Genomic DNA, 12,673 nt, shown 5'->3' with positions numbered 1-12,673 from the left:
AAGCTGGGATCCTGCAACGAGGCTAAGTAGGGGCCAACTGCACCCAGGGTGAGTTCAGCCTCAGACATCGAAGCAGAATCAAGGCAACATAAAACAATGCACATCTAAAAGCTCAGCAAAATTCCAAAGTGTGAAAGCAAACTTTCAGATCTTTGCTTAAATCTTCTAAAAACAATTTCATAGCTGTTTTCTCAAATGCAGCTCCAATAACCAGTATGGGGTGACATTTATTCATGCAAAATGCTCTGCACAACTACCAGCAAACTAATATATTTTATATAAGTACTATTAAAAAATATATGCAGAAACAGCCATGTCCGCTGGCTCTGCTGGCTCCCACCCATGAATATCCAGTGGTTCATTCGCCCAGAGACTGAAGGGCAGCCTACATCACTATCTGAACATGCAATTCCCAGGCATACCTTGTCTGGTAGGTGACCTATGTCCACTCTCCATACTTACCCCAGCATCAGCCCACAAATATCCACACAGCTTTTGTCAATGGCCTTCTGAAGGTGAATTTCAATCAGCTTATGTGCACAAACTTCAGCCTCCTTCAGCCCTGCGGCACCTCGGGCTTCTACATGCTAATCACAGCTTCTGCCAGGTCCATCACCAGCTTCCAACCATGGATATCTGCCGCTTTCAAGCCGCGGTCCTGCTCAGAAGGTACACTTGCCTTCTCGTTGTTCCACAACATCTCATTGACGGATGATGGCCTCTTTCCATTTGACACTTCGCCTCCATGCGGAAGGAGATCACCAAGTACTGAGTAACACAACTGTTGTCCACTGTGTCCTTTTTAAGCTTTGCTTTGGGCTTTCCCCTTGGGCCGCTTTTGTATATCCACTGAGCTGCCATGTGCTTATGTGACATCACAGGGTGTCCACAGCCAATAACAGCAGCTGGAGAGGCATCATCATCATCACCTCCTCAGGCCTCACAATGGTGGGTGCAGCTCAGCAGCCATTTCCCCTTATTAACTTATTTGCTATGTACAGCTCACTCTTTATCTGTAATGACATCAGAGAAAGGCATGCCTTCCCATTTTGATTCTCTGGCATCCTATCTGCATAACCTAGCAATTCCAAAATATAGACGTGCTTTTACTCTCGCAAGATTGAATGTATTATACTTGAGGGATGATTCCAACAGATTCCACATGAAAAACGCTTTTGTCCCTGTGGAGATGGCAGTACCGAATCGGTGGCGTGTGCCCTTCTGGCTTGCACTCTTTATAAAGACTTGAGGAATGAGATTATCATCCCTCTTTTATTGTCCATTCCGGATTGCCCAACCACTGCCACAGTGTCCTTTCTCTTGGCAGATCAAGATGAGCAGGTGGCAGCAAAGGTTGCAAGGTTTTTAGCTGGGGCAATCAGAATAAGACCCACCATTTGCTGATTCAGGACCCTAAACTGTGTTTTATATAATCAACTTTTTATTTCTGTTCTGTGTATATTGCAATGTTCTTTTGTTGCTATGGCCTATGGCTGATGCAAATACAGTGGTACCTCGGGTTAAGAACTTAATTGGTTCTGGAGAGGTCCGTTCTTAACCTGAAACGGTTCTTAACCTGAAGCACCACTTTAGCTAATGGGGCCTTCTGCTGCTGCCGCACAGCCGGAGCACGATTTTTGTTCTCATCCTGAAGCAAGGTGCTTAACCCAAGGTACTATTTCTGGGTTAGCGGAGTCTGTAGCCTAAAGTGTCTGTAACCTGAAGCGCATGTAACCCGAGGTACCACTGTAAAGATTCATTCATTGAGACAGAATTGGTCCCAAGCCCAAGGGAAGGGTGGATGGGAATTCGGCCTAGCCAGAGGAATGTGCAGCTACAGGTAAGGACTCATTGGGAGTAGGGCCTTCCTCTTAAGGAGACCTCTGGAGAGAAGGGAGTTGACAGGAGTTGGGTTGTGGCTTTAGTAGATCCACATCAAAAACCCCAGGGCAGAGCTGGAAGAGTTGTTGAAACAAAGTCTCTGTATCACTTCTGTGCACAACCCAACCATGGACTGCTCTGACTTTGACTCTAACCTGGACTCTGCTTACTTGGACTCTGATCTTGGATGGGCCCTGGATACTGCTTTGTTTGCTGCCCTATTGGTGTTGCTGCCTGTCTATTCAGGGACCTCTTCTTCACCCCAAGATCTGATAATAACATTTTTCAGTGGGCTGCCTGATTGTGATATCTACCTGCAACAAAACACATTTGCTTTCCCCCTTGGGACAGAGATACCCTTCTGTGCAGATCCATGCCTAAACTTCCATGTGTTCCCAAGTCCTTTTGGAGAATGCAGTGTGGCTCTTGTGTTCAGAACCACTCCCCCCTTTGAAGGTTAGCGCTCTTCTCTTCAGCAGACACACTCTTAGTATATTTATACCCCTGACTGCCACTGGGATATGTTGCCCCAGACTTTGCAAACTTCCTTCCTCTCTGTTAGGTTGATTGCTGTTGTTTTCTTTTTTCGTGCTGTGTCCTTTGAAAGCCTGCTTCTGGGTTTTAATCCAGGAGTAATTAAAAAGCATTGTTGAATGATGACGTTCACTCCCACAAGATATAGTGATGGCCTCCGACTGGGATGCTTTGAAAAAGGATGAGACAAATTCATGGAGGAGGGGAGGGCTATTGATGGCTACTAGCCGCAATAGCTGTGTTCTACCTCTACTGTTGAAGGCAATTTGCTTCTGAATTTCAGTTGCTGGGAGCTGCAGGCGAGGAGAGTTCTTGTTGCACCCAGGTCCTGCTTGTGAGCTTCCTACAGGTATCTGGTTGGCCACGGTGAGAATAGGATGTTGGACTAGATGGGCAACTGGCCTGATCCAGCAGCAAGTCTCTTCTTTATTGAGCTACCAATGAAACCTCACATATTTCATTATTTTGCATCAGCCTTAGGCAACCAGGCACCCTCCGGATGCTTGCGCTAGCTGGGGCGGATAGAGGCAGTAGTCCAAAAGATCTGGCAGGCACTCAATCTGGATTGAGCAAGGCTGGAGAACCCTGGGGCCCTCAAGATACTGTCGCAATGGCCAGGGAGGGAGGTTGGTTGGGGAAGGCTGCTTTAAGCCCATCCACAATTCAAACCATCTCTCTTTAATGTGCAACAGAGGCTCTGTAATCTGCCAATCTCCCCCTTAGGCTGGAAATCTTTTGAGAGCAATGCCTAGGTTTGTTTTTCTGCATCCATGAACACCTCACTGGTCCCTGCTCCCCTCTTCATCTGTACCACGATGGCACCTGTTGTTGTTTTTTTAATTTTTAAAACTACTACTGTGCTTCCTGTTGTGAATATTAAGTATGTGAAATGAAGCAAAGGATATCCAAGGCCTGGCTGCTGAAGTTATTATTATTATTTAAAAAGAGCATATGAAAGCTAATTGCACTTGCATATAAATAGAGGTTTTAAAGAATATTGTCCTCTTCGTGATTGCAATGTAAATATTAAATACTCAATAACTGGAGGCCTGGAAATGAGAAGAAGTTACCTAAGATGTCCCAGTAGGATGTTAAATTGAGTTTCTTTTCCCTGACACACACACACACACACACACACTATTGTGGTGCCTTCTGAGAGTTATTCCATGTGCAAAACCTTAATCTGCTTGCAGTGAGTGGGGCACCACTCCTGACATTGTGCCTGCTCATCTGGCACTGTCCCAACCAGCGAAGTCTGAAGGGGGAGCCAGTTGTACTTCTGAAGGATCCTTCACTTAACAAGGTATTTGTTTAGAGCACTTAAATTGGAGACTTTAGCCAAAGGCTAAAAGTCTGCAGCCAGGTAGTGCTGTGAAAGAAACATTGGCGAGCTGCTGCCAGTCAGTGCAGACAATACTGGGCCTGGTGCTGAAATCCCAAGGGAGCAGAAAAGACTATTTATGTATGCGACCATGGCTGCGTGGATGTTATTGGCCCAGAGATGGAAAGAGGACAAAGTCACCACCAGAGAAGAATGGCAGATGAAGTTGATGGACTATGCTGAAATGGCTAAAATGATGGGAAGAATCAGAAATCAAGAAGACCAAAATTTTAATAAGGAATGGGAAAAAATTATAACTTATCTTAAAGACCATTGCAAACAGTTAAAACCGTTAGTAGGATTGGAATATCACTTGTAGTTTAAGGGTGAATTCTGGATACCATGGAGATGGAAAAGATTTTGGGCTATCATAAAAGATGCAGAAAGAAATGATAAAAAACAGGACCCACAAAGGGGTGGGTGGAAATCCAGGAGATTCCTTGGAATCTTGATTTTTTATGATTTATGTTTGATATATCTCTGTAAAATTTTAATTTAAAAAGCCAAATGATGATGATGATGAAGGAGCGTCTCCACCCCCATTGTTCTACCTGAGGTCCAGCACCGAGGGCCTTCTGGCAGTTCCCTCACTGCGAGAAGCCAAGTTACAGGGAACCAGACAGAGGGCCTTCTCGGTAGTGGCACCCACCCTGTGGAACGCCCTCCCACCAGATGTCAAAGAGAAGAACTACCACCAGACTTTTAGAAGACATCTGAAGGCAGCCCTGTTTAGGGAAGCTTTTAATGTTTGATGTATTACGGTATTTTAATATTTTGTTGGAAGCCGCCCAGAGTGGCTGGGGAAGCCCAGCCAGATGGGCGTGGTATAAATAATGAATTATTATTATTATTATTATTATTATTATTATTATTATTATTATTATTATGACAATATTGGGCCTGTTATATGAAAAGGATACAAAGCATTTTTCTACAGGTTCGACTCTTTTAAGGGAAGTATATATCACCCTATGTATATTTGCTGTCTTTTATAGCCTTGACCTAAAGCATGGAGATGGGCTCTCACTGCCATAGCATTCAGTCCTTCCTGTGGCTTGACTGAATGTGTCGTGTGGAGCTCTGCCACACCCTGTGTGCTATGGGGGATCCTTCTCGCATGCCACTTCCCGAGACATCAACACACCAGGAGGCTCGTGCGTTCACAACTGCATAGCTACGCTGTGCGATTCTGGAGAACCCCGCCTTTCCCCGTAATAATGGACACGATGAAGGGCTGCGGGTTAATTAGCATATTTAATTAACTGCAAGGCTTACCTTCAAGCTTATTGTTTGAGTCGGCAAAGGGGAACTCTGGGTGACCAACTGCAAATTTGCCTCCCAGCTAAGCTCTGTAAGCCTTTGAAAAGACAACGCGGGGGGGGGGGGGAGATTGGATTGCTCAATGCATATTAAAAAATGCTACCCGTAAGGAATGAAGACTTTGGGAATCATTGCTAACAAGGGGCTGTATTCAATTTTAATCTTACTCAGAGTAAGCACACTGAAGTTTATGGACCGTGGCTAACTTATGTCCATTAATTTAAATGGGCCACAGCGTTAGACTTAATTGGACAAAACCCAAAATTATTACTCTTACAGGTGGCACATAATATTTTTTCCTCAGTTGTAAGAAACCAATCTTTCAGTGTGGCAGCACTTGCACTTTGGAACTCCCTGCCTATAGACACCTGGCAGGTTCATTCACAGTGTTTTTAATTCAGCACCTAAAACATTTTTTAAAGGCAAGCCTATCCAGACATGTAAAGGATACATGGTGGGTTATTGTTGCCTTTGTTGCTGCTTTGTTATTGTTTTTAGCCACTGTCGATTTTAATAAACTTTTAGATATTATTAATACCTGTTTTAATCAATAACTTTAATGTTTTATTTCATATTGTTGCAAATTGCCTAGAGGCTTGTTTATATATATATATATATATTTTACAACCAAGCTGTATATAAATTTTGGTAGATGAAATATATCAATAAAATTATGAATATCACTTGATGGCAAAGCAGCCTTCTGAGCCATTTATGAATTCTAACAATCCATTGAACAAACGTGAAAATGCAAACACCCATCCTTTAAAACACACAGTGAAACAATGTTGAAAAAAAGAGAGTATTTGAAGCACTGAGTAGACTGGAGGTAAAACTTTCTGCTAAATGTGATGCTGCTTTTGTGATGTTTTGTGATTTTGTACCAGATGTCAATCTAGCCAGCCCTGGTCTAGAGTCGGATTTGTGCTGTTTTGTCGCATATTGCCTCCTGTTCCATTCCACAGCAGTGTCAAGATAAGAGACTCCCACAGTTAAGACGCCCCAAAGGCAATGCGATAGCAGTCTTTGAAATTACAGAGTTTCAGCACCTTGGAGAGAGCTTCTTCACTCCCCCCCCCCCCCACAGAAGAGAGGAAGAAAGCTCTTGTTGACGAGATGAGCAAGTTCAACATACAGGTTTAAAAATAATAAGGACGGGAGCATTAGCCAGAGGCTGGGTTGAGGGTGTCCCCGATAATTATTAGGGTCACAGCAGGTGTGGAGTGAAGGAACTTAACCCACCTCCAACTCAGAAACTTCAATTGGTCCCCAAATGCAGTGTCCAGATTACAGGCTGGAGTTCTGTTTAAATCACATATAACTCCCATCTGAAAACAGCTGCATTGGTTTGGTGGTTCATTTCCAGGATCAATTCAAGCTGCTCAGGCCCCAAATAACTGAAATACTGCCTTCTTTCCTACAGAAACTCTCAGGTGCAGTGGGGCCCTCTTGGTATCCGTAGTTCCCTCACCCTCAGAGGTTCGTGGGGTGGTGGCCTGGGAAAGGGCCTTCTCTGTGGCAGCCCCTAAGATGTGGAACTCCCTCCCCACAGAGGGCAAACTCATTATACAATTTGCAGTGAAGCTGTACCTCTTTACCTTGGTCTTTGACACCTGTGATGTACGTTTTCAATGTTGTTGTTGCTGCTGATGTTTTGTTTTTGTTTTTTAAAAAAGATTCTGGTTAAAATAATAAAAGGGAGCATTCCTCGGATGACTAGATCCAGGTCTTTGGTGAGAGAATCCCAGCAGAGATTTAAAATCACAAAATATGCAGCAAAGTCAAGCATGAAAATATAGACTGTTAGACCTTTAAAATACCCCCTACCAAGTTCTTTCCAAAGTTAAAAATTGTTTACTTGCAAACTCTTCAAAAGTCAGATTCACATGTTTTTCCATACTGCAGCAAGAAAACATAGGCAGTAAGATTTATGTTCCAAAGTGGTGAGAGTTTCCAAATTATTTGTATTTGTATAGAAACACAAAGATGGCTTGCTTAAGCTATGTGGTCTAAGCTTAGAGCAGCCAGGTTAGACATCCTTACTGGTAGAGTTCACCTGGTGGAATGGGGGAACAAAGGGTTTGATAACACTTCCTCCCATTGTGATGGGGAGTGACCTAACAGACAGCTTACTCTATGGTCTTAACCCCTTCATGCACTAATTAGAGTTAAGGTTGTTGGTTATATGAGGCTGATTATACGACATTCAGGACCAAGTCTATTTGTAACTGTAAGTTTTACAACTGCATTTTCAATTGTTGCAACATGCCCTGGGACCTCAGAATGAAGAGTAGGCAATGAGCTAAAATTATAGACGTCATAGTAATAAGAACAAGAGACAAGTTTGGGGTGGGCTGGCATTTGTGTATTGATTTTATAAATAGCCAGGAATCTGGTAAAGCAGTTCCAACTATGTACATAACATACAGTACTTTGGTATTTTAAGGAGAAAAAAGAGGACCCAAAAGAGTTAGACGAATTAAGATAACATTTGGTGGATCTAATTAATGGGGACATTTGTTTTGATTATATGTTATAGAAAACAATGAATGCTGTCAAGGAAAAGTTAGTCTTATAAATCAGAGGAGATTGAATGTAATGTTAAATAGAAGATTATTAATCCTACTTGTAGAATTTATTGTGCTTTAAAGAAATGTATTCTGAATCCTGAAATACAGTTCATGGAGGGAGGCAGGTTAATTTATATTTATACTTTAATCAATATTACATTTGTGTTTCATTTTCATATGGATTAATATTAATATTAATCCATGCTCATTATGCTAAGGAACTGGGTCCCCTCTTTGCTATAGTTGCATGTTATTCTACAATTTAGGTGGTATTTTTCCTTATCTGAATGGAAATCCAGAGTGACTCAGAGGTTAATAAAGATACTATAGAGTTGTTGTTGCTGTTGTTGCTGTTGCTGTTGTTGTTGTTGTTGTGTTTGTCAGCTTGAAGTGTTATTTGAGACGGTCAGAGGTATGGAAATAATGACACGGTTAGTGGTTTAGAAAACCTGGAGCAACTGGGCATGTTTCCCCCTGGAGAAGAGAAGATGAAGAGGGAGCGGTGATTGCATGCTTCAAAAACACAAGGACCCAACAAAGAGAAGAGAGGGGAGGTTTGTTCTCTTCTGCTCTGTCTAGAGACAGCAGGGCTAGATCTTATGGAATGAAGCTAGAGGAGGGGAGAGCTCAGCTGAACATCAAGAGACAGTTCCTGGTTTTCTGCATGTTGAAGCTCAACAGTTGTGGCTTCCATAGGGCCACCGATCAGCTGATTGCCAGTGCTTTAGACACTCTCTTTGGCTCCTCCCAGCCACCTTTGCATTTGCTAAAAGGTGTGGCTAGCCTAGAATGGTGTCACCGACCAAATGGGGAGTCTGAGTGGGCTTCATTGGGGCTGGAGAGTCGCCACCCTTGCCCTTGCCCTTGCCCTTGCCCTGGCACACAAACACACACACACACACAAACACACAATTTTTAGAAAAGAAATGCACTTTTTGTGGCTAGAATTGCAACGTGAAAATGCCCTGCAAAGTGTGGCATGGACAAATGATGAAATGGAAGGTGTAGAAATACCCTGCAAATAATCAGGAAGGAATGTGGGATGAATGCTAATTGTCACACACTGTCCACACAGCATCCCCTGTAGGGATGCTTAATAAATGCCAGATATCTTCTGACCCTCTGTGTGAGCTGAAGGCAGCCCTGTTCAGGGAAGTTTTTAATATTTAACGCTGTATTGTTTTTAATACTTGATTGGGAGCCGCCCAGAGTGGCTGGGGTAACTCAGCCAGATGGGCGGGGTATAAATAAATTATTATTATTATTATTATTATTATTATTATTATTATTATTATTATTATTGAATGAATGAATGAATTTTATTATTTCGGTCACAGACCAGTTCCAGCCCACATATGATATCAAGCAAGTCATAAAACACGATAGGGATACCTTTGAATATGCAATTAGTTATAACAGGGACAATACAGATATAGCAACAGTTAAAAAATATATAAATTAAAACTTAGTCACTAACATATAACCTAAAATTATCATTTAAAACCTTAAATATTATGATAGGACAGCTTATTTCCTACGTTTTCTGGCAATAGCACAGAATTTAGCTACCCTTAACGTGATCTCAGGATCCTTGTCCTCTACCAGGGATTTTTGACATTTAAGTTTGGAGCTTTGTGGAAGGAAATTGGGAGGAAGCTTCAATTTAATGCATCACCTGGAGGAGACCCCCCTCAACCTGTGAGAGGAGAGTCCGTGTAGTGGCCAGGAGCTGTTGAGCAGCTCTCTTCATGGGCACTTAAGGCAGGCAGAGGGGCAACGGACAGGATCCAGGGCTGGAGTCTTCCTTCACCCCAAGGTCCTCCCCCACCTGCAGTCCATGTGGCATCTATCAATACAGCCTCTGCTCCTCTGTTTGGTGACAAGGAAGAAGACAATGTGTTCTCTGTATTATTATTATTATTATTATTATTATTATTATTATTATTATTCTCAATTCTGCTGGATTTCCCTGTGTGCAGCAAAGTGGAGACAATGTCCAGCTCATTCAAGCACCACAAGGCAGGGAACAAAACCATTCCTGGCCCAATGAAGCTGCAAAAACTTGCTGTAACAGACACCCCATATCATCCCCATCTTGCCAAGGTTGTCCTGGCTATTGATTCTACCTGTGTTATGGTCCGTCTGTTAAACTGCATTGCTGTTTGGAATGAGACCTTCTTAGCAGATGACGTGTCTAATTTGTAGGTACAGGTGACTCTCAACTTATGGTGGGGTTAAGTTCCAGTGACAGTGCCTAAAGTCAAAATGGGAGGTAGTCAAAACATGTTGGGTTCAATGGTAGTTGGGATTGAAAAAGTTTCCAACCCACCTGATGCCCACACCCATTCTGCCCAGTTTGCAACGTAAGTTTCAAGTTGCCGGTTCTAGAACTCTTTCGTGGGGACCTGAAGTAGGCAATCAATGTTAAGGAGAGTCTGTGGGACCAGAAAAACCTGTTGGCACTCCTGGACAGGCATATTGTAGGTTTAAATTCAATACACCAAATGGCAGGTTTGAAGGTCATGATTTATTTGCCATTTCATGGTTCTGACAGGTCATCTGAGGCAATGGCGGGCATTGTTTGGGGTGCCCATGAAATCTGGGTTCTGGGTTAAAGGAATAAGGAAGCAGAGGCATTAGGCCTTTGAGATATTTTGATGAACCTGCTTAGCATATGGGTTGATTCCAGTCTGCTTTTCAGTTTACCATGACCAGAGTTGCCTCTTCACCTGTGAGGAGAAAGAAGAGGGGAGGGGAGGCATACCTCCCAGAGATCAGGTGAAACTTTCTCTACCAAGCAGGGAGCAATCACAGAATTTGAGATCTGGGTGGGACTTTTAGTCTAATGCCTTCCCATGACAGAAATCTGTAGCATGATACCCTCATTCACAGCTGGTCAACCAGACTATGTGCAGACTCGCCCTCTCATCCCCAAACATCCATCCTTAGGGAATTGGATCTATTGTCTCACTGCTTTTGCCACCACAAATTGCACCCTAGCATTCCGTCAAAATCACACCCCCCATGAGACCCACTCTATCCCTTTAGGATTGCAAGGAACAATTTTTGGCCTCAATTTTAATCATGGGAGGCAAAGGCAGATTTACGGATGCATGGAGATTATTCAATGCACTAATTATCCTTGTACCTCATCCCACACAATCTACCAGTCCAAACCAACCTGCTCCATGCTCCCATCAGAACTTGAGGTCCTTGTAATTCTCAGCCTTTGAAATGCCACTCATATCTTCTCCCTCAGCAGCTGATCTTCGGTAAGTACCAAAAGGACAACCCTTTAAGTAGGGAGAGATACCACTTAATGCATGTGAGTCACATATTTAAAGATGGTTTGACTGCTTCAGCTTCTTCTTCTAGATTCTAAGCTTTACTGTGTACAGAATCACATGCCCAGAAGGGAGCCATGGACATCATCTAGACTGACCCCACACACAACAGCTACTGCTGCTCCTCTTAATAATTTATTCTTCAGGTGAAACACAGACAGCTCTTTTGACAGCTCCTCAGAACACTTTAGTGTCCAATGTTTGGAGTTTTGTTTAACCAGTTATACACCAGAATATTGTGCCTCTCAAGGAAGATTGGCAATTGAAATTAAGGAAATATGCAGAAATGGCAAAACTCATTGGAAGAATAAGAAATCAAGAAGAGAGACTTCTTAAAATAGAATGGGGTAAATTTATTGCCTGTTTGAAGACACATTCTAAACAAATTAAAATATTGGCGGTTAAGGGAGAATCTGTAAATATATTTGAATTGGATATGCAGTAATAAAAAGATATGAAATAAATAAACACAGAAAAGAGAGGAGAGAAATCGAGGAGAAGGTAAATTCTACAAAGGTTCTGTTTTTCTTGTCAAAATATTTGTAAAAACTGAAAATGAAAAATAAAATTATATTTGAAAAAAAGTATTGTGCCTCTCAAGGAAGGTGGATGCCCCAACCAATGGTCTGAAAGGATGGTTTTTTTATTTCATACTTACTGGCTCCTTCTTTTTCAAAGTCACCGGCTCTGGGGTTACCTGAGTCCTTACACTGCAGGTGACAGCCAGAACAAATAAGAAGATCATCAGATGCTTCATGGTGGATGGAAATGGATCCTGCTTCAGATCAGCCGAAAGGAAGCTAAGAGGGAGAGGCGGGGGGAGTCTTAATATGATCATAGTGGTGATGGTGATTTAGATCCCACCCCACCCCCTAAGACTCAAGGCAGCTTACAGATAAAAATGCAAAACACAAATAAAATAAGGAGAGCTAAGACATATGAAGGATTTTCATTAACAAGCAATTAAACTGCAATAGAATTAAAACAAAATCTGTTAAAATACAGATAATAAAATCAATAAAAACATCACAGCATTATAAAAGGGCTTGCAGAATGAACAAAAGGAGGCTGTTTAGGATAGGGATGGGTGGAAGGCAGGAGGAATTCTCAGCACAGCACTAGTTGAGCCAGCAAAAGGAAGGAAGGAAGGATTTCTTACCAAGCAAGTGCTGTTTCTTCTAGGGATGAAACACGACTGCTCTGGCAGAAGCCGGCAGACTTCTCAAACAAAGAAATCTACCTTTGGCTGGGTTCCCTAGTCAAGCAACTGCAAAAGATTGGTGCTCACTCGACTTGCTGGTCTAAAGGTCTTCTAATTGTTGGTTCTGCACCCCAAAGGCCAAACAGCACATTCACATCACTTGTTGGCATCTGTTCAGGAGTGAAGCCAATCTAATGGAGAATCACAGTGCCTGCTGTGGCTTCAGAAACCAGTAATGTTGTTGTTGTTGTTGTTTGATTAGATTTATATAACACCCTTCATTGTAAGATCTCAGAGCAGTTCACAGAATAAAATACAGGATTAAAAACCAGTAAATAAGTAAATCAAAACAGCAAAACAATAAACTCACCTTCCCACAGATACATTTAAAAGGCTGTAGAATATTAATCCGCTAAAGGCCTGCTTGAAGAGGGACCTTTTG

General features: G+C 42.4%; 1 long non-coding RNA gene across 1 annotated transcript; it reads right to left on the bottom strand.

The window, feature by feature from the left end:
• Positions 1-10,225: 10,225 nt before the first annotated feature.
• Positions 10,226-12,317, bottom strand: LOC310711023. The gene is made up of 4 exons (XR_014528339.1): positions 12,190-12,317; positions 11,689-11,830; positions 10,868-10,979; positions 10,226-10,415 (listed from the first exon to the last, which is right to left on the bottom strand). It is a non-coding gene; the product is annotated as an uncharacterized lncRNA (long non-coding RNA).
• Between the last annotated feature and the right edge of the window lie 356 nt (positions 12,318-12,673).

This window comes from Podarcis liolepis (genome assembly GCF_965112155.1).
Source record: "Podarcis liolepis genome assembly, chromosome: 7".
Lineage (NCBI taxonomy): Eukaryota > Metazoa > Chordata > Lepidosauria > Squamata > Lacertidae > Podarcis > Podarcis liolepis.
The sequence above is the reverse complement of the archived record's forward strand: the minus strand, read 5'-3'. Positions and strand labels throughout refer to the sequence as shown.